Source organism: Pleurodeles waltl, chromosome 3_1 (genome assembly GCF_031143425.1).
Source record: "Pleurodeles waltl isolate 20211129_DDA chromosome 3_1, aPleWal1.hap1.20221129, whole genome shotgun sequence".
NCBI classification, from domain to species: Eukaryota; Metazoa; Chordata; class Amphibia; order Caudata; family Salamandridae; genus Pleurodeles; species Pleurodeles waltl.
Window position 1 is genome coordinate 1096719035 of NC_090440.1, and position 20669 is coordinate 1096739703.

Genomic DNA, 20669 nt, shown 5'->3' on the forward strand with positions numbered 1-20669 from the left:
AAAATGACTTTCCAGGCCAGACAGATTTCACTACAGAAGCAAGGTCACATTCTGAAATTGAGTCTGAAATAAGGCAGGGGAGATAGAGGGTAGAGTCAAAAGCCTTTACCCTTGACAGAGCACCAGAGCCCTAGTTGTTGTTCACAACCGAGGGGACACAAAGGTAATGAGACACTCACCCATTTCACAAATTCCTGTAAGCTTCTGCAGCACCAGTAATTAGTCCATTAATCCGATCAATGCAATTTGTGCCCCTGGTTTCCTAAATGTGCATTTAATTAGTCACTTCAATTCCGGCTCCAGTTCCTGCCCCATGAACTGACCCCTAAACAATAATGAGGCTGGGCCAGCGACATGCCCAGTGCACAGCACCCAGCAGGAGACACGGCTGCAAGCCACGGCTCAACACATTCTCAGCAGTTCACAAATTTCCAGACTCCTGTAACTTAACGCATGTTGGGTCTCATCCATGCCGCATGTCGGGGCTCATCTATATTACTTTAATTTCACCACCGCAGCTCGGCTGGTAGCAAAAGAAGGGAGCCAACATCCTCCTTTCCCAGCTCCAGACTTCCATGATTGGTTCAGATGGTTTCACCGCCAGGAAGATTTCCCATCATCCTCCATTTGGAGAAAGACAACTGTGCACCTGTATGAGGAGGAGACTGTGTACTTGGACAAGGTGTGTCATGCTAGATGCTACGGGGCATATTTATACTCCGTTTGCGCCGAATTTGCGTCGTTTTTTTCGACGCAAATTTGGCGCAAAACTAACGCCATATTTATACTTTGGCGTTAGACGCGTCTAGCGCCAAAGTATGAGGAATGAGCGTCATTTTTTTGCGTGAACACCTTCCTTGCGTTAATGAGATGCAAGGTAGGCGTTCCCGTCTAAAAAAATGACTGCGACGCAAATGCGTCGTATTTATACTCCCGGGCAAAAATCACGCCCGGGAGTGGGCGGGGCAAAAAACCCCGCATTTGCGCCTCTTTTTAACGCCTGGGTCAGGGCAGGCGTTAAGGGACCTGTGGGCTCAAAATGAGCCCACAGCTGCCCTCCCATGCCCCCAGGGACCCCCCCTGCCACCCTTGCCCACCCCAGGAGGACACCCAAGGATGGAGGGACCCATCCCAGGGACATTCAGGTAAGTTCAGGTAAGTATCATTTTTTTTTTTACATTTTTTTTTTTGGCATAGGGGGGCCTGATTTGTGCCCCCCTACATGCCACAATGCCCAATGACCATGCCCAGGGGACATAAGTCCCCTGGGCATGGCCATTGGGCAAGGGGGCATGACTCCTGTCTTTACTAAGACAGGAGTCATGTAAATGGCGTCGTTAAAAATGGCGCAAATGGGGTTGAGGCGATTTTTTTGCCTCAACCTGACTTGCCCCATTTTAAGACGCCCTAACGCCATTTTCCCCAACGCCGGCGCTGCCTGGTGTACGTGTTTTTTTTCCACGCACACCAGGCAGCGCCGGTCTGCTAGCGCCGGCTAACGCCATTCAATAAATACAGCGCCCGCATGGCCCTTCAGAATGGCGTTAGCCGGCGCTAATCTTTTTGGCGCAAAACTGCGATAGCGCAGTTTTGCGTCAAAAAGTATAAATATGGCCCTACATGTTTTAAATATGAGCTCTCTATGGAGTGTGGTTCATTTTCTGTGGACTGTCCACTTTGGAATGTCCATGCTTCTCCCTTCGTGTGTGTGGAATGCCTTCAGAGCTGGGAAAGGATTGTGGCCTTTAGTATGGACAGTGACAACCTCTGTAGAAAATGTATGAGTTATTGGATATCAGGGAATAGTGGAGGCTGTGTTTTCGGCCAGGACCGTATTTTGGGTCTTCAAAATCCTCTCAGCACTGAGGTAACAAACTGGAGACCATGCAGCAGGTCAGGTGGGTAGCCACTTCTTTTCATGCTCATTTTTAGAGAGTGACTCTCTGTCCCAGAGTAAATTCTATGGTGAGCATGCTCAGCGGCATCTGGCAACCTTGAGTGTCAACTTTCCAGGCACCCTTGCATCTTAAGCACCCCCTGATCCCACTCCCATTCCCTTTGGACAATATTGTATTATAATGTGGGAACTCCCCCAGGAATCAGCTTTTGAGGCCCTGTAGCTGTAACAGGAAGTTCACCTCTTCTATCTGGAGCATGTGTTTTCCATGAGTCAAGCACCACAGACACAGTCCTCCTTTTGCTAGCCAAAGAAGTTGTAGATTCAGCCCTGAGTTTGTTGCAGCCTCTCTTGCCATGTCCAGAGATCACCAAGTTAGTCCTTCTTGGGCCTTACCTCCATTGCTGATGTGATCTAAGGGATGGGTGCCAGGGGTGCCATATTTATTCCCAGAAAGTGCGCTTGGGTCATGCAAGTCATTTGCTAATGAGCTGGCACATCCATTTCTGCATGATGACGGCTTCCTGTAAAGTGTGGGATCTGCCTATTCAAAAGTGTAACATTCTGCCTACTCCCAAGATGGCAGGACCCCTCTCTTTGTGTGTGGAGCTTAGTAGCCCACCCTAGAAATGTGGCTGTCTGAGGGATACACACTCATGGAGAAACTATTTTGGCAACTGTTTTCTCCTTTCTGTCCCCGTCACTAACTTCTCTACCAGAAGAAAAGAGCAACCCGGCTTGTGTGTGTCCATCATTTGCACTTCAAAGCTCTCTCTTTGGGCTCAGACCCACGTGTAACTTCCTTCCAGGGAGAGGTAACACCTCTTCCAACACAAGGCTAATAGTTTTTTCTTTTTCTGAGTCATTCACATCTCTCCACAGGATGACCGAAGGCTGTCTTGTGAGCAGCATCTGAGAATGACCACTGGAAAACATGAGCAACAGAGTTGCAACTTTCTAAAGTTCACTTATACTTATAAGTTGCATTAAATTTGATGTTTATATCAGGTCAGGTTTATTGTAAGGATTATTTTGATACCTTGAAGTATCAACTCTTGTAGTCTCATTCAGGAGTTACCACAACAGAGATGTCAGTATGTAGCCCTGTGCTCCCCAATGGAGCTACTAGACTTTTTATAGTAAAAACTACAGTTTGGGTGTTTTTACTGTGAAGGGGTATAAAAACCTAGGTTTTATTTTTTAGGTTGAGCATGCAAGTGCTTCTGACCTGTTCTGATCTATTCTGTGGGCTTTAACCACACCCATGTCACACCCAACACTTTCATTAATTTGTGGACGTGCTTTTTAAAATTATTTGTCAAAAGCATTAATTTGCCATTCTTTTTCCAGTGTTTAACCCTCCTCGACATCACCAGCCAACTACTATTAACATACGCAGCGTCTGTGTTTTACACATGGTTTCTGTACTACTTTTTTTTAATTTTTAGGTTGAGCTTCTCAGCAGTATTGGAGCACTTTGCATGACTACAATGTACTTCACGTTGTTTATGTTTCATGCTACATGCTGCTTTCCATTATTACACAGTGTGAACTTAATCAGTTGTATTGGAGCGCTTTGCATGACTACCAGGTACTTCTCATTGTTTATCATTCGCGCTCAATACCGCTTTCAAGACTCCTGCAGAGCACAGGCAACTCTGGAACATTACATATTCATTTTGAGCGTGGATCGTATCTAAAGGACAGGACGACCCCACTGTGTTTACCGAAGAGGTTTCTGTTTTTCCACCACCAGCCTCTCACCCAGGCTCTGCCAATGTGGTCTCTCCCTGCTGGATCGGTCCCGCTGGTTTAATACCCCCTTTGGTAAATAGCTCTGCAGTGTTGCTTGCTGTGGTGAAATTCAGCTGGAACAATAATGGTGACTTTGTTCTCGCCGCGTTGCTGGCCTCCTCTGCTGAAAGGTGGCTTTGCTGGCCACATGTCTTTATCTTTGGAAGCAAATGCAGGTGTGGGGTGGTGCCTCCTATCAGCAGCCCGCTCTGTACTGCTGACCCTGACAGAGCGCTTCTCACTCTTGGGTACGTTTACCGATCTCTAGATGTGCGCTGGATTCAATGTAGCTGCCGAGGTTTCAGAGCTGGCATCCCCGGGACCATCAATCGGTGGGATAGAATACCACAGAGCACTCATGCTTATCAGTAACACGCTGTGAATTATGCAGCCCCCATGTTTGACAGAGTGATCTATCAAAGCCTTTTCAAGAGAGGAAAGTTTAGTTCTTCTGTGCTGAAATCGAAAACAAAGTTCCCTGGCTGTTTTATCTAACAATGCAGCTATGGAATTCTGTAGCAGGAAAGGACCAAATTATGAGGCACGCATGACAGTTTTTTTGTGGCAAAAAAAAGTTCTCTTTTCCATTTACAACACCAATAGCTGTAACTCTCAGAAAAGCTAGACCTATTGCATTGCAAATGCTTGTTAATATACAGCACCTTGCCTTTGGACTCAATAGGCCTGCTGTAGGAATGAAGTATGTAAAAAGAAGATGTGAACTTTGTTATCAGTTTAAATTACAGAGTAGAGTTAACAGATTTTAAACTGCTCTACCAGTTTGCAGTAGCAGGCTGGGGGCATGTTGGTCACACTCAGAGTGGCACACTAAGTGCTACAGCTAGGAGGGACAATTTATCTTACAAGCCCTGGGTACCTCTGGTACCACATACCAGAGACTCATAAGTAAGTTACGGTGTGACAATTAGATTTGAGTCAATCAAATATTACACTTTTAAGGGTCAGAGCACTGGCCCAGAGATCTGGATAGAAGGACTAAGCACACTCTCAGATAGGAAAAAGCAGCAGCATCACCCTATACCTTTGAGGATGTTCATGCAAAAAGAGGCATTTCCTTACAATCTGCATGGAAGATGAGGCGTTCTTGGTCCTGGGATCTTACATTGAGATGCAATGATATTATATGTGCTTCCTCACAGTAACAGGCCTCAGGTTTTTTAGACCTCACAAATGCTTTGCTAGGTAGGGATGCACGCGCTGGGGCTGTAAATAATGCTTGAGTTTGTACTCACAAGTATGCTTACTTTATTTAGTGTTCACTGATTGTGCCTTTTACTTGTGCTGGCTGTCAAAATATAGAATACATTCTTTTAGAAACCCGTTGTTTGTGTTAATTCTCCATTAGTCAATTTGTGCTTCTAAACCAGGTACAGGAACCCTCTCTTGGAGATCGAGTGTCCAGTGACCTCAAAGGACGATTGTGCAGTGCAGACAGCCATTGCTCGGGGAGTCTGAATCACAGAGAGACTGCATCTGGATGATAAAGAGAAAGTGTAACTGGAAAATATGGACACCATGCATCTTGATGAAGAGGAGAATATTCCTCTGAATGAGGAAGAGACAGAGCTTCTTAATGTGGAGAAGACTGTGCCCCTGGAGAGGAACTGGGTTGAGTACGTGGAAAAGGGAGAGATTGTTCACATAGATGAGTGAGAGAATGAGCATGGGCAGGATATGCTCTTGTGGATGAGGAGGAAGTGTACACCTGTAAGGGGAAGAATTATGCAACTGGAAGAGTAGGATATTATGCACCTAGAGGAACATCATGAGCCAGATTCACAAAGATAAACTTACACTTTTGTGTAGGTTTTTGCAGTTCACAAAGTAACTTTACAAGTACTATCTTTACCACTGTAAAGTCTATGCACTCGTGGGAGAGACTCCACACATAAAAAGATTGGCAGTGGTAAATATACTACCCTGAAAATGGTAAGCTTACCTTTGTGAATCAGGCTCTATGATTACATTCTCCTGGAAGCCGAGAAAGGAAGCCTTGAAATTGGAAGAGGTAGAGAGAGAGACAACAACTGGAATTGGAAGAAAAGCCTGTGTCAATGGCAACAGAAGAGCAAGCTTTGTGTTTGAAAAAGGCAGGATAGACTGTGAAGGGAGTCTTCCCACCTGCTGACAGAGAGGAATCCTATAGAGCCGAATGGTGAAGATTGTGAATCTGTAAGTGGAAGGAGTATATAATACACTACTATGCGGAGGAGGTGAATATGCTGTTGGAAGCAAAGAGGAGACTGGGCACTAAGAAGTGGAGGAGCCCACAAAAACTGAAAGCAGAGAGGCAGACTGTGCACCTGGAAGCATGGAACGAGACCATGTAACTTCATCTAAAAAGGAGAACATTGTGCATCTGCAAATGGATGATAAGGAGGTGATATGGGAGCTATAGGAGGAAGGCTAATGGTACTAGCCTTAAATCTGTAAATTTCCCTGCCTTTTAATCCCTGTTTCTCCACCTGACCCAAGCTACAAGCTTCCCAAATTATTATATTTAAATTGACCAACAATTCTGCTTCCTAACACTGTCAAACACTATCAAAACAGTGTTTATTGAGCACCAATTATTTCAGTATTGGTGTGAGGAAGGGAGTGTCAACCTGCTGAGCAGTAGCAGCTGGTGACAAAGAGCACTGGCCCACATCCCCCTGGTCTACAAGCCCCATTAACACGTTTGCCCTTTATTTAAAATGCAATACATCTGTGCTGGACTACCTGGTTTCAAGTCTGATGACTGACAGGCAGCCGGGGTGGACATTACAACCCTGACGGTCGGTATTGAAGCGGCGGTAAAATCGGCAACATGCTGGTGGTAAAAAGAAATGGAATTACGACCGTGGCGGAAACCGCCAACATAGACAGCCACTTTAACACTCCGACCGCCACGGCGTTACAAACAAACACCGCAGCGGTAACCACCGACAGACAGGCGGAGGACAATGTACCGCCCACACTATTACAACCCACCAATCTGCCACCTTTTCTGGGGCGGATTCACCACGAACAAAAACATGGCGGAAACAGGACTTCGAAGGGAAAACGCTGACCTCTACACACCCCACGAGGAACCAGGACGCCATGGAACCGGAGCTCCAGATTCTGCCAGCCTTTATCTTCCTGCTCCTCTACCAGGAGCACGAATGCCGTCGGCGAAGACAACGGTGAGTACTGCACCTACGACACAGGGGAGGGGGGAGGGAAAAAACAGTGACACACACACGCAACACCCCCAACCCCACCCTCACCCACTACAACACACATTCTAACACATATTGATACATCACAGTTACACCCCCAACCCCCCCTTGAAGAATGCAAGGACAAAAGAAAATGAGTTGAATAATTGTGATATATTCAATTACATACATAAAAAATATTTACAAATATATACATTTATATTATATACAATTATATACACCAAGAACACAAGTCCAAGGGATTCCACCATCATAGTCCGTGGATCACTGGGCTCAAAAGGCATGGCCGAGGCCCACACTCAATACCCGAACAAGTCGGAGAGAACACTGCAGGGGCATCAGTTAGAAAAAAAACAGGCACCTCGGGGGGAAGGGAAGGGGGGGGGCACCTCAGCCGGTTGAGTGCACGATGCCGGATCTACGAGGGGGCTCCATGCCCACAGTTCAATCAATCCTGGGGAGTGCAAAGCCACAGTCTCACAAGTCTCTACAGTGGGTGGTTTGCCCACAGTTCAATCCTGGGAAGTGCAAAGCCAGAGTCTCACAAGTCTCTACAGTGGGTGGTTTGCCCACTGTTCAATCCTGGGGAGTGCAAAGCCAGTGTCTCACAAGTCTCTACAGTGGGTGGTTTGCCCACTGTTCAATCCTGGGGAGTGCAAAGCCACAGTCTCACAAGTCTCTACAGTGGGTGGTTTGCCCACTGCTGCATCTTGGGGAGTGCAAAGCCACAGTCTCTCAAGTGGATAACATTCTCCACTGGTTTCGGGAGAGGGCATTGTGCCAGAGTGATTCATCCTGCCAAGGACTGAGGTAGTGGATGTATCTCTCCTCTGGTTCTGGAGGGGGCCTTGTGCCCAGAGTGCTTCATCCTGCCAAGGACTCAGGTAGTGGATGCCTTTCTCCACTGGTTCTGGAGGGGGCCTTGTGCCCAGAGTGCTTCATCCTGCCAAGGACTGAGGTACTGGATGTCTCTCTCCACTGGTTCTGGAGGGGGCTTTGTGCCAGAGTGATTCATCCTGCCAAGGACTGAGGTAGTGGATGTATCTCTCCACTGGTTCTGGAAGGGGCCTTGTGCCCAGAGTGCTTCATCCTGCCAAGGACTGAGGTAGTGGATGCCTTTCTCCACTGGTTCTGGAGGGGGCCTTGTGCCCAGAGTGCTTCATCCTGCCAAGGATTGAGGTAGTGGATGCCTTTCTCCACTGGTTCTGGAGGGGGCCTTGTGCCCAGAGTGCTTCATCCTGCCAAGGCCGAGGTAGTGGATGTATCTCTCCACTGGTTCTGGAGGGGGCTTTGTCCTGCCAAGGACTGAGCTAGTGGATGTATCTCTCCACTGGTTCTGGAGGGGGCTTGGTGCCCAGAGTCCTTCATCCTGCCAAGGGCTGAGGTAGTGGATGGGATACTCCACTGGTACTGGAGGGGGCTTGGTGCCCAGAGTCCTTCATCCTGCTCGTGGCGGCTTCAGTAGCGTCAGAGCTTTTGGCGCTCATTGGCCTGCGGTGCTGGTGGCGGTGGTGTCCTGTTCAGCGGTGCTGATGTCGGTCTAGTCCTGTTCAGCAGTGCTTGTGGCGGCGGTGTCCTTGGCAGCGGTGCTTGTGGTGGCGGTGTCCTTGGCAGGGGTGCTTTTGGAGGCTCTGTCCTTGGCAGCAGTTCAGCTGGTGGTGGCGGTGTCCTTGGCAGCGGTTCAGCTGGTGGCGGTCTTGTCCTGGCCTGCGGGGCTGCTGGCGGCGGTGTCCTGGGCAGCAGTTCAGCTGGTGACGGTCTTGTCCTGGCCTGCGGGGCTGCTGGCGGTTGCCTCCTGGGCAGCGGTTCAGCTGCTTGCGGTCCTGTCTGTGGCAGTGTGGCTGCTGGTGGTCACCTCCTGGGCAGCGGGGCTGCTGCTGCTGGCGGTCCTGTCTTTGGCAGCAGGGCTGCTGGCGGTCGCCTCCTGGGCAGTGTGGCTGCTGGCGGTCGCCTCCTGGGCAGCAGGGCTGGTGCTGGCGGTCCTGTCTTTGGCAGCAGAGCTGCTGGCGGTCGCCTCCTGGGCAGCGTGGCTGCTGCTGGTGGTCCTGTCTGTGGCAGCAGGGCTGCTGGCGGTCCCCTCCTGGGCAGCGGGGCTGCTTCTGGCGGTCTTCTCCTGGGCAGTGTGACTGCTGGCGGTCGCCTCCTGGGCATCTGGGCTGCTGCTGGCGGTCCTGTGTTTGGCAGCGGGGCTGCTGGCGGTCACCTCCCGGGCAGCGGGGCTGCTGCTGGCGGTCTTCTCCTGGACAGTGTGGCTGCTGGCGGTCGCCTCCTGGGCAGCGGGGCTGCTGCTGGCGGTCCTGTCTGTGGCAGCGGGGCTGCTGGCGGTCTTCTCCTGGGCAGTGTGGCTGCTGGTGGCCTTGTCCGCCGTGCTGATCTTCCCAGACTTGCTGGTTTTACTGTGCCCCTTCCCCACCTTGGATGGTGTTGCAGCTGTCTCCTCACTCCCAACTGTACCCCTGGGAGCGGGTTTGGTGGCTGGTTTCTTTCCCCTCTCCCGCCAGGCATGGGCCAACTTTTTATGCTTGACAGGTGGGGGACTGTCTGTGCTATGGCTCCTTGCCACACTTCCTGCCCTGCTGCCTGGTGCACTCCATAATCCGGTGACTACTGGCACCACTGGTCCCGCCGATGTTGTGGCTGAGGTGTTAGGTTGGGACTTGGAGAGTCGGGCCCTAGGAGACTGAAGGGGTGGGGGAGGTGAGGGAAAGAGGTCAAGGCTGGCCAGGAAAAGTTTCTTAGGAACACTGGGATGGGTAGCTGGAGGGGGTTGTGGTCGTAGGAGGTGTACATTTGGTGCCTTTGGGTGAAGGTGCATGGGCTGGAGGCTGTCGTGAGGTGGATGGCTGTTGGGTGGGTGTGTGGATGCATTTGTGTACCTTGGGAGGTGGCCTCACAGACACACTGGGAGAGGACCCAGGGGATGTGTGAATGGTAGTGGGGGTGGTGACTGCACGTGAGCGGGGTGTGGTGGTGTGTGTGCTGGTGATGGACGTAGTGTATGAGGATGTAGGGAAAGCAGGTGTGAATGGAGACGAGAAAGGGCGGGAGGAGAGAGACGAGGAGGAGGGGGACACAGTGGAGGCAGTGGATGTTGGTGTGTCTGAATGTGTGTGATGCTTGCGTGAGTGCCTGTGGGATGTGTGGTGCTTATGTTTGCCAGAGCTTCCCTTGTGTGTTGAGGTGTGTGCATGCTGGTCTGATGGTGTGCTTGGGATAGGCTGAGGTACAGGGGTGTGGGTCTGGGTGGAGGAAGTTGGTGGGGGGAGGCTAGAGACAGGGACAATGGCTGCCATCAGTGCTGAGGACAGAGTCTGAAAAGCTCGCTGAAAGGCTGCCTGACCAGAGTGAATGCCCTCTAGGTATGCATTGGTTTGTTGCAACTGCCTCTCTGCACCCTGGATGGCATTCAAAATGATAGACTGCCCAACAGTGAGGGACCTGAGGAGGTCAATGGCCTCCTCACTGAGGGAAGCAGGGGTGACAGGGGCAGGGACTGAGGTGCCTGGGGCGAAGGTGATACCCACCCTCCTGGGTGAGCGGGCACAGGGCAAAGGCTGAGGCGCTGCTGGGAGGGCAGTGCTGGTACGGGGGGGTGGCAGCTGTACCTGTAGATGTGGGGGGCACAGATGGGGCCGCCACTGCAAGGGAGCTCCCATCAGAGGAGGAGTCCGTCTCGCTGGTGTCAGCTCCTGTCCCTGCCATGGAGCTCCCCTCGCCCTCCGTCCCACTGGTGAATTCGGAGTCCGTAGGGTAGCCCTCCAGGGCCATGTGGGATGCAGCTCCCTCCTGCTCCAGTGCCACTGCTCCTCCGCCTGATGATGCTAATGCACACAAGTACAGGGAGACCACAAAATGTGGGGAGGGAGACAGAAGAAAGACATGTTCAGTGCATGCAATATCGCTACCGTTGGCAGACACGACAGACACAGAAGCCCCCTGCACTACGCCGTGCACTTGGGGTCCACTATTCAATCCCTGGGACATGGCTTACAAGGCTATGGCCGATTTCTGCACACATGGATGTCGCAAAGGAGCCTGACTAGGTGTAGTTGGCACTGTACACAGGAGGGGTGGGGTACCACAGGGCCTGCCTGAAGAAGGAAACTTAACTAGCAAACTCGCCTGGCCTAGGAGAACCCACAGCCCACCTCCCCCCTAGACATCTACAATGTGTGCTGAATCAGCAGAATGAGAGTGTACTCACCCCCTTGTTGCTGCTGTGATGCCCTCAAGCGCCCATCCAACTCAGGGTACGCCACCGCCAGGATCCTGAACATCAGGGGGGTCATGGTGCGACGGGCACCCCTCCCATGTTGGGAGGCCATCCCCAGCGGGGCCTCTGCCGTCTTCTTGCTCCAGCGGCAAATGTCCTCCCATCTTTTCTGGCAGTGGGTGCTCCGTCTGTGGTAGACCCCCAGGGTCCGGACTACCTTGGCGATGGCACACCAGATGTCCTTCTGGTGGGCGCTGACCTACAGGAATTGTACAGGGAAAAAAGAGAAGTAATTACCAACTGCACCGTCACAATCATTGGCCCGCATCCCTACCCTGCCATGACGCACATACACTCACCGTCGTTTCATGCACGCCTCATTCTCACCCCCCCTATCCTTCATCCACTCCACACAGGCATTGCCCATACAGCATGCTCACAGTGTACTTACCTGTTTGTCTGGAGGACCGTAGAGTAACGTGTACTGGAGGAGGACCCCATCCACAAGTTTCTCCAACTCCTCTGTGCTGAAGGCAGGGGCCCTTTCCCAAGACACACAAACCATTGTCTCTTCCAGACTGAGGTCACAGCAGCACTTGCAGTGTAGGTCCTCTCCTGTCGAAGATCAGGTATCGAGTGATTGAACAGACAGAAAATGGTGGTCACGTCCGCAGCGGTGCGAACTGTCACCGCCGTCGTACATCGTCATTGGCTCCTGGGACCCATAGGGTCCAATGTTAACCAATGCAGAATTGCGCCACGGTCTTCGACTGCCTACAGCGACGGTGTACAACGCCAGCACAGTTACCTCATATCCCCTTGTCCCACCTTACAGGTCAGGCAGCCGCCATTTCAGGGGCCCACATGGCTTTATTTTTTACTGCAGCACACATACCTAGGCCTTGCCTAAACACTCATACAGGCAAATTTTGATTTATGAATATTTTCAGAGTAAGCTGTGTTTACGTACCTCAGAGTTGGTTGACTCTGTGCTCGCTGTTCTTCTTCATAGGCACCGTCCGCTGGGGCATGTGAGGAGATGGCGGCATCCTCCGGTGTACAGACCGCTGGTGGACCTATCGACAATGGAGGAAAGACATGTGATCAGGCTTGATCGTGCCACAATCCAGGAACTGTGTGCCCAGTTGGAGCCAGACCTGATGTCAGCTATCCGCCATCCCACAGGAATCCCCCCTCAAGTGCAGGTGCTGTCAGTACTCCATTTCCTTGCAAGTGGGTCTTTTCAAACAACAGTGGCCATAGCATCAGGGATGTCCCAGCCTATGTTTTCCAACGTGTTGTCCAGAGTGTTGTCTGCCCTGCTGAAACACATGCAGAGCTACATCGTTTTCCCTCAGGTGGAGGATTTGCCTACAGTGAAAGGTGATTTCTATGCCCTGGGACATATCCCCAACATCATAGGTCCCATTGATGGGGCACATGTGACCTTGGTCCCCCCCGCAGGTGTGAACAGGTGTACAGAAACCAGAAGAATTACCATTCCATGAATGTGCAGATGGTGTGTTTGGCAGACCAGTACATCTCCCATGTTAATGCAAAATTCCCTGGGTCAGTGCATGATTCTTACATCCTGTCCTGCAGAATAGCAGAATCCCTTTTGTGATGGGGGCAACTACAGAGGCACCGGATGTAGCTATTAGGTGAGCACCTGGACCCAAATCAGTGGGAATAGTTGTCTGGGTCTGTGGATGTACCTATGAGTCAGTGTGTGTCTAACAGTTGTCCCTCGCCATTTGCAGGTGACTCTGGTTACCCCAACCTGTCATGGCTACTGACCCCAGTGAGGAATCCCAGGACAAGGGCAGAGCAACGCTACAATGAGGCCCATGGGTGAACTAGGAGGATTATAGAGTGGACCTTCAGCCTCCTGAAGGCCAGGTTCCAGTGCCTACATATTTCAGATGGTTCCCTATTCTACTCACCAAAGAAGGTGTGCCAGATCATTGTGGCCTGCTGTATGCTTCACAACTTGGCTTTGCGACAACAGGTGCCTTTTCTGCAGGAGGATGGTCCAGATGGAGGTGTTGTGGCAGCTGTGGAGCCTGTGGACAGTGAAGACGAGGAAGCAGAAGAAGAGGACATCGACAACAGGAACACGGTGATCCTGCAATACTTTCAGTGAGACACAGGTAAGAAGATAAATCTGCTTGCTACATCTAATTTAAATCTACTACCTCTCTACTGTCTGTCATTTTCACCCAGTGTATGGTCACTGAGTTATCACTTTCCCTTACGATTTCACAGATGTGGGTCCCACTGTGTGACATCTGCTTTGTTTCCTCATGGACTGGAGCTGTGTGACATAGGTATGTTGATATTACATTTGAAAGAGCATTTTGGCACTGTAATTGCTAATACACTATTTCAAAATCACAGACAGACTCCAGATTGTTTTGTGCTTTAAGGGAGTTTATTTAATATTGGAGGGGGTTGTAAAATGGTGAGTGGTGATGGTGGAGGAATGTCCATGGCAGAGTCTAGTCTATTAGTCTCACAGGTGCATTGTACAAAGGGGCATAGGAAGTGGAGCTGGGGCAGTTTAAGGATGGACAGGGTGACAAGGTAGGACAAATGGATGACAATAAGGGTGGTCTCATTTCTTGGTGGGTGTCTTGGCATTGTTTTCTATCTTTGTCCTGGATCTCAGGGACCGTTTGCGGGGTGGTTCTCCCTCTGCAGGGGGTGGGGTGCTGGTGTGGTCGTCCTGTGGCGGCGCCTCCTGTCCACTAGCGCCGATGGAGGTGGTGGGCAGTTCATCGTCCAGGCTAGTGTCAGGGGCCCCTTTTTGTGCCACAGTGTGCCTCCTGGTGTTGAGGAGTTCCTTCAGCACCCCTACAATGGTGCCCAGGGTGGAATTGATGGATTTGAGTTCCCCCCTGAAGCTCAAATACTGTTCCTCCTGCAGCCGCTGGGTCTCCTGAAACTTGGCCAGTACCGTTGCCATTGTCTCCTGGGAATGGTGGTAGGCTCCCATGATGTTGGAGAGGGCCTCGTGGAGAGTGGGTTCCCTGAGCCTGTCCTCACCCTGTCGCACAGCAGCCCTCCCAATTCCCCTGTGTTCCCGGGCCTCTGTCCCCTGAACCGTGTGCCCACTGCCACTGCCCCCAGGTCCCTGTTGTTATTGGGGTGGAGGGTTAGCCTGGGTTCCCTGTAGTGGTGGACACCCTGCTGATTGACGTGTCCTGGGGACAGAGGTATGGGCCCGCTGGGTGGGTGTTGTGCTGGTGTTTCCAGAAGGGGGAAGCTCTCTAGTGGCCTGTGCCAGTGTGAGGGGAACCGACTGTCCCGAGGTCCCAGATGTGCCTGACTGGTCGTCTAGATCCAGTTGGACAGAGCTGCTGTCATCACTGTGGGCCTCTTCTGTGGGTGGAGTGGACATGTCTGGACCCTCCTGTCCGGTGACGTTGGGTAGGGGTCCTGCATGGGGTAAAAGCATGATTATTGCATCTGTGTGTGCCATGGTGTGCAATGGGTGGGTGACCGTGTACCCCAGTGCTTGCATTCCTGTGTAGGACCTTGTGTGATGATGGGTTAGGGGGGTGTATGGGTATCTGCAGTGGCCATGCTTTGGTGATGGGTGTCCATACTTTGGTGTTGCATGCAGGGCTTGGTAGTGGGATGGGTGGTTTGTGATATTGGGACATGTGTGAGGAGTAGGAGTGATGGGGGTGAGGGCGAGGGTGGGGGTATGTGATGGCATGCAGGTAGGGTGGGGGATATAGTAGTAAAGATTTGCCTTACCAGAGTCCATTCCTCCAGCTACTCCTGTGAGGCCCTCAGGATGCAGAATAGCCAAGACCTGCTCCTCCCATGTTGTTAGTTGTGGGGGAGTAGGTGGGGGTCCGCCGCCAGTCCTCTGTACCGCGGTGTGGTGTCTTGAGACCACGGAACGCACCTTCCCCCGTAGGTCGTTCCTCCTCTTCCTGATGTCATCCCTATTTCTTGGGTGCTGTCCCACTGCGTTGACCCTGTCCACGATTCTTCGCCATAGCTCCATCTTCCTAGCTATGGAGGTGTGCTGCACCTGTGATCCGAATAGCTGTTGCTCTACCTGGATGATTTCCTCCACCATGACCCTGAGCTCCTCCTCAGAGAACCTGGGGTGTCTTTGCCATGCCATGGGGTGGTGTGGGTGATGTTTGGGGTTGTGTGTGTTGTGATGGGTGGGGTGATATTTAGTGGTGTGTTGTGTGAGGTGCCTGGATGTTATGTGGGTGATGGTGTTGAGTGCCTGTGGATGTTCGTTTGTAGATGGTGGTGTCTCTCTGTGGCCTTCAGTCGCAATTGTTGTCATAGGGGTTTGTGGGTGATGTGGGTGGGTGTTTTATATTGTATTTGGTGTGTGGGAGTGGTGTGTGTATGTGTATCAGGTGTATGTATTTCGAATTGTCCAATGTGGATGTGTTTTGTAAGTGTGTGTGTATTTTGAGCACAGCAGTGTGTACCGCCAATGGAATACCGCGGTTGAAAGACTGCCGCGTGGATTCGTGGGTCGTGATAGCGTGAGCGTATTCCTGTTGGCGTGACGGTGGAGGATTTCTTAGCGCCAGTTTATCACTGACCTTTGGTGTGGCAGACTTGTGGGGGTGTCTGGATTTTGGCGGATTCCGGCCTTTGGGTCATAATGACCGTGGTGGAATTCCATGGTGGCGGCGGTGTGCTGGCTGTCTTCTGTAATGACCCCCAGAGTGTTGACACCATTATGCAAGGCTTACCTTTTTATAACCCTTCAGGCTCAGAAAAAGAAGAAGCCCTGTAGTGGAGCATGGTGCTGATGTATTGAAGCATGTCTTGGTGCTATTGATTTAAGCCTTGCATGATACATCATATGACATGCTCCACCCTTTTCATATTCCACAGAGCTCCCATTTTGAAGCCTGCATTTAATGTTTACTGGAACACAGGCTGATACTTAGCACATTTGCTGTCTTGCAGGCAATCTGTGATTGGGTGAGATGGCACACAAGGACAACGTGTTTTCCTGCCCCACCCTTACAAGAAAACTACCACTGCAAACCCAGCCGAGTCCCTAATCCCACAACTTCTCACCCAGTTACTCTGTAGCTCCACAAGGTAATATTTTGTGTCCAGCATAGACAAATGCACACCATCTTAATTGAAAAGGGACATATCCTCCTGCAGTATCTCATGATGTTTCAGAACTGAAATACCTACAGTGCTGCAAACCCCTTTCACCTCTCTGTTCACCTTCCTCTGTTATCGCTCCTTTCCTTTGGATCAGTTCCTTCCAGAGAATGTGTGTCTCCGACCAACAATGATTTATTCTTGACAAATCCAATTTCATGGCCTTTCAAAAATTCTATATCAGGGAATGCCAACAGATCATTTTCTCACAGATGTATCACCAGCAAATTAAAGCAATGTCCCCAACCAGATGTCTAGAAAGCATACCCATTAGCTTGCCCCATCCCATCCCACTTTTTTCCCCACTATCAAACAACCACCTTTGCCTCACACAGGCCATGTTATCTGCTGTAATTCAGGACTCTGCTTGCTTCACTGCCCAACGAACCAAAGAATGGTTCATAATCCAAATAGAACAACTACAGCTGCTTGGGCAGGCTGTACAATTTATAAAAGAAACAGGCAGTTAGCATATGCATGGCCTAATGAAAATCTCAACTCAACCAAATCAGAAATGTGCATAGCACTTGTAACAACAAGATTTCTATCTTTCTAAAAGTTTAACCTTATCTTCAACCATGCCTCATTGTTGTGCTTCACTTGCAGCTCTAATCCTAAAAGAATGTGTCCCATAATCTGTGGGATGTAAACCCAACCTACTCAAGGCATGGTGTAATACACCTACCACCTAAAATGCTGTCAACTGAGAACCATCTTAATGAACAAAAACATGTTGTGATGCCTACCCACATGTTTTTCAAAAGCAATCCATCTAGCAACCGGAAACAAAACCCAGCAAAACTCTTTCTCAAAATCACCTCCTTGTCCATACCCAACTGATCCATCATACAATGAGCCAGCCAAATCCTAATCTCATTGGCTGAAACATCTATGCTTGTCCGCATTAAACCATTTCTTCTTTTAACCCCACCAATTCAGAAATTTGGAATGCCCCATGAAAAAGCCAAACCATGCATAAGGAAAACAATGCATCCTACCATGCAGAAAATAAATAGATTCTGTGTTAATATGTCACAGAGCAATTTGCCATATATCGGTCTTCTCTGGTCACACCAAGCACCACCATCTCTAGCCAACCCAGCCAATTTCCCCTTAGAAACCTTACTTTACATCAAATCATATCCCAGAAACACTTGCCATAAAAGGGAATGCTTGCCATCTTACCAAATATTGTCACCAAGGTTAAACCCAGGTCATTCTGCTCCATGATAAACTGCAATGCATCCGCTTGCTGAGGCACAAAATTCAAAAAGCTCACCTCTCTCCTAAATGCCTTAGAATGTATAAAATCAATCCAAGCCTGTTTGTAAGTCCTTCTGGTTGAGACCACCACTGACTTCTCAGTTAAATCCAAAATTAGCATTTGCCCAACAGCCACAGATCCCACAGCATTGTGGTCTTCATTTGGTCTGCACCCTGCGCAAGCCCACAGAACCTCTGCCACTGTCAACAGGATAGCACATCTGCTACAGTATTATCCACATCTGGAACATATCTCACCTTGAAGAAAATGTTGAATTTCAAACAGCTCAAGGGAAAGATTCTCAACAATCATGAAACCTTTTCATCTTTCACCTTCTGTAATTTCACCAATGGCACCACTGTCTGATTATCTACATGAAAGACCACCCACCTGTTGGCCAAAAGCTTCCCACATAAAAGCATCACCACCATCAAAGGAAAGTATTCCAAGAAGGCAATGTTTATTTTCTTCACCATTATACAACACAAAAAAGGCAGCCCTATCCAATAAGAACCAGGGCCACAGCAGTATTCTTATAAACAATGGATCTTATCAAATAATATACATATACTCAGTGTAAAGTAGCACAATTGCATTATTAGAGTACAAAAGAGAAAGTGAATGCTTTGGATAAATAAGATCAAATCCCTCTATTAGTATAATGAAGATGGTATTCATACAAGAAACCTACAAAGGCATGAAAGAAAAAGGTGTCCCAAGTGATAAGGAACCCATGAACAGAAGCAATCTACAATTCATTATCATTCGATACACCAAAACCAGGTTTCCAAAAGTTAGGCAAAACTACCTAAATTAAACATTTGTCCATATACATAACATGATTAGTTTCAAGGCTGTTACAATATTAGGTTCGTATGAGCACAGTCAATGGCATGTCGACCCTCTGTGAAATGAGGGGTCTAATCCAAACCAAGAAATAAGTGTGACATCCATAACCAGGGCACATGTTGTAAGGGATCAAAAGTCTACTTACGTAATTAGAGGATAGAATAGAGAATTCATGTGAATACAACAGTGATTGACACCTGATGGAAAGAAATCAACACCCATGTGCAAGCACCACCAGTGTAAAATCAATTCTGAACTCACACGGGGGCATTGCCACTGTATGTAAATAGGAGGTGAACAATTAGTAATTGCAAAAGGCCAGAAACCAAATTACTGAATGTTAATATTAAGAGAAAAGAAAATGAGGAGGCATTTACCCCATTATAATATCTCCAAGATAGATCCCTGCAGTATCCACTCAGGAATGAACAGCCTAATCCATAGGACTACCTAGCCGCTCCATGACTAAAGAAAATGGCAATGGTGACCAACTGTTCTGCTTAGCTTCAAACTAAGAGGGAACGTGGCTAAACAATGCAAAGAATGCAGCACTCTTAGTCTGAGTAATGAATTTATTAAGGCACTTCCCAGGTCTCAAACGAGGGCATACAAAAATATTAACATAAGCATTTCACTTGAATTCAGCAAAACACGTGCAGATAATAAACTAATCACAGCAGTTGAATATTAATAAGCAGAAAAAGTGCAATGCATCAACAAAGAATATGTATGTAGTGAATATATATATATATATATATATATATATATATATATATATATATATATATATATATTTATGCATGCACACAGCAAAGCTAGATAATTAAGAATGAAAAATACATCACCATGGGGATTGAATGCAACATCATCCTTGTCCTCGCCAACGTCAAGCTGTGGAACCCTGGACAGCTGAGACAAGAGAAATATTCCCCAATGGGACTGTGGTTTACCAAGCAGTGCGTCCACCCTAAAAAATGAGTTCCTTCTGCCTCAGCACCAAGTTTCCCCACCTTATATACCTTAAACAAGCCGAAGAGGAAGGTTCTGGTAACCTTCCCTCTCTCTTCAAGTAAGTTGTGAAATTCCTGCGCTGACTGTACTTGGTCTATGTTGAAAACACACAAAAGAATGGCCAGTTCCCAAAGTGCATTTCAAAGACAGAGCCATACCCTTCTCTGCTATAAAGATTCTAATCCTGGAGCACTCTTATCACCTTCACATCCCCCACGATATTTTCCCTACTCTTTTGAGACGAGCCAAAACACGTTCAATGTAGAAAACAAGCTGTGCATGGAAAAATAGCTGCGTCACTGACATGATGTCATTTGAAGCTATGCTAAGCACAAAATAGAATCAGTGGTCAAGATGGAATCAGTGGTTAAATACAGATAGCGTTACACCAACCAGGGATGAGGACCTGTAGAGTGAAATCACAGAATACAGATTGAACTAGCGGCTTACCTCTATTAATTGTAGGAATCCAGATATAATGGCATTCGTGGTGCAGGCAGCCTGGTTGAGCACATAAATTAATTAAGGATCAGTACTGAAGGCAGAATCCAAGTAATACCAATGTTCAACTTCATGGTTATGTATTATGCCAATTAATTGGAGATAATATTGTGGTTTACCTATTAATTAGTTACAGGGGCAGCTCTGGATATAGGTGTGTGACTGATATGGGCAGTCATAGGGATAAGTGTGGTATGCCTGTGCTAATATGGACAATAGCAAGGGATCTGCAGCTGGCTTCAGTAATCGGCCTCGCCGCTGGAGTGAAGACAATCTCAGAAGAGTGGCGCCTTCGAGGGAATAGATAAAGACAGGCATTCAAGACGAGGCTTGCAAACACCACCACATTACGGAAGCCGAAAGGGGGCGTGGTCTACTCCACAGTGGTATCCAATATCTTTTTTAGTCAAGGAAACTACTATGGCTGATGACAATGCTGAACATAGAGTGAATTGGGGAAAAGGGTTGGAAGATACCAGAATCAATGAAGGGGCAGTGTTTATAAAAATCAAATTATAGCATTGTGAATACGTATACAATAGTACAGTGGCATGCAATATCACTAATAGTCAAGGGAACTACTAGGGATGATGGCAATACCGGTCAGAGAGTGAACAATTGTTAATGGAGGTGTAGGTGGGATGCCAGAAACAAAGAAGGGCCATTGCTTATGAAAATCTAAATATAGCATTGTTAATAAGCTTGCATGCACAAGGTGAATCCTCTTTATACAGCCAGGATTAACCTTCA